Raw genomic sequence first — 2,420 nt, 5'->3', positions numbered from 1 at the left:
GAGTCAGTGTTTCCCTAGCCTAGCTTCTAAGGAGCATGCTGGTTATATTTCTTCTAAGATTGATTTGCAATTCTTTTGGTTTATCTACTCTCCTTCAGCATATAGACAGAATCAAAACCATATAAAACGAAGACAAAATCCTTGGGGAGCTCTGGTGGCCTAATGGCAAGAAGCTGCACTGCAATCCCAGAGATAAGTGGTTCGAATCCACCAGATGCTCTGCCGGAGAAGGAGGGGCCTTCTCCTCCTGTATCAGTCAGATCCCATTTGATGGTATACACACAGAGAAAATAATAAAATTTAAAAATAAAGACAAAATCCATTCCCTGTGGATGTGATAGCCTCATCGTTCCTATGGCCCAATGGCCTATATTGAAGCACCATTTCTCCACATACAGATCATTTCATCTGGTTCTTAATGGACTTCTAGCTCGAGTAGTGTGCTAACTAGACATTCTTCTCAGTCTTGCCTGCCTCTTCTCTAATCTATTCAATGTGTCAGAGTAGTCTTTTTAACCATGTCAATCTGTTTGTGTCTTTGCCCTGCTGCCTTCACACGGCATACCACCCTCCCCAATCTTATCCCTGCCACGGCTCCCTACCCCTCCCTCCCTAAGCCCAAATTCCATGCCCTTTACTTCATACCATGAACTCACTGTTCCTCAAGTGGACCATGCTTTTTAGCAACTTTCCTCCTTTATTACATGCTATTAAATTTCTACTTCGCATTCTTGTATTCTATCTTCAAGTCCCATATCTATCAACTCCTCCATAATGAAGATACCCCAGAAGGGGATCTCTCCACGTCAGACTTTATTGAGTTAGGCGTGCTCTCAGCAACTCATGTAAAATGAACTGTTGGGTCATTATTCATGCTGTGTTACCACTGTTTGCTCACCTGTCTCTTCATTAGATCCCAAGTCTTTCATTTTCCCCACGTCCTGGCATCTAAGACAAGTGAGTCAGTGCACAGTTCTCAAATGAATAAATAAAGTACCCACAGGCTTTGAATATAGAAACCAACAAACAATCAAATTGAATCTGATTCATAGAGATCCTCTCTTGATTTTCTGAGTTTATGAATTCTATGGAAGAAAATTGCTCATCTTTTCCCCACAGAACAGCTAGTGGATTCAAATCACTGACCTTTGTTTGGGTTTGCAGTACAACACATATATGCCACTAGACTTCCTTTGACTGCAGAAAACAAGACTCATTACTATTGAGTGGGAACTGACTCATAGTCGACCTCCAGTGTCACAGTGTCGCCCTCCCTTCTCCCACGGAGCTGCTGGTGAATTTAAACCAGCTGCCTTTAGATTAACCGTGCAGCTCTCTACGGACTATGCCACCAGAGCCAGTATTCAGCAAATCTTCGTTTCTTTTCACAGCTTCATTATTTTTTAGTCCTTAAAATCTAGGATTGCTATTTCAATTCCACCAATTAGGGAGCTCTGGTGGTCTAGTGGCAAAAAGCTGCACTGCAATCCTGAAGGCACGTGCTTTGAAGCCAACAGCTGCCTGGTGGGAGAAGGATGGGTGGTTTCCTCCCATGTGAAAACTGCCTCTGAAAACCCCCCTGAAGGGTCCACTATGGCTTTTTCCAACTCTATGGTAAACAACAACAATCATTAGTTGTTTACAGAGTTCTCTTTCTATTTTCAAGCAACATTAGAATGTAAGTAAGCAAACAAACTCACATCCTTCAACTATATTTTGCTCCCTTCCTTGATTCAAACTGAACTAGTATTTTGAAGAGAACAAGTTCTGTCATACTCAATCCTACCCTCACCAGGGGCCTTGTGAAAGAGAGGAGTAATGACAGAAAAGGAAAGTGGATATGACAGCTCACTCAATTTAAAGTGAAAGTTCAAGTCAATGTTGAATGCCTTCTCTGGCCAGGCTCAGCATGAAGGTATGTTCTTCCCTTTGACTAAAATTCTTTGCTTGGTTCAGGTTTCTCCACCTCAGCACCATTGATGTTTGGGGCCAAATAATTGTTCTGAGAAGCTTCCCAGTCCTCTGCAGGATACTTAGTAGCAGTCCTCCCTTCGATCTGCTAATAAATTCCCTGATGTTGACTCAGACTCATTGTGACCCTTCGTTGGGTTTCTGAGGACATACATCTTAATAGGAGGAAGCTCCCCATCCTTCCTTTAATTAGCAGAATTGGCCATGCCTCCAGAGCTCTCTGAAGCTCATAGCACCTTGTATGTAATTCCTGGCAGCCCCTCATCCGTGTACTAGCTAGGCCTGGACCTGCTCAGTATCCAAGAGCAGATGAGCCCGGGCATGTTCAGGATGATATGGCCCTAGTTCTACTCACTTGACACCATTAGTGCACTCACTGCTACCACTTCACTTCTAACAACCAGAAATATCTCCAAACATTGTCAAATGTCCTGGGACGGGGGGCTAGG

Source organism: Elephantulus edwardii, unplaced genomic scaffold (assembly GCF_000299155.1).
Source record: "Elephantulus edwardii isolate Elephantulus edwardi_28Jun2011 unplaced genomic scaffold, EleEdw1.0 scaffold00010, whole genome shotgun sequence".
Lineage (NCBI taxonomy): Eukaryota > Metazoa > Chordata > Mammalia > Macroscelidea > Macroscelididae > Elephantulus > Elephantulus edwardii.
The sequence above is the reverse complement of the archived record's forward strand: the minus strand, read 5'-3'. Positions refer to the sequence as shown.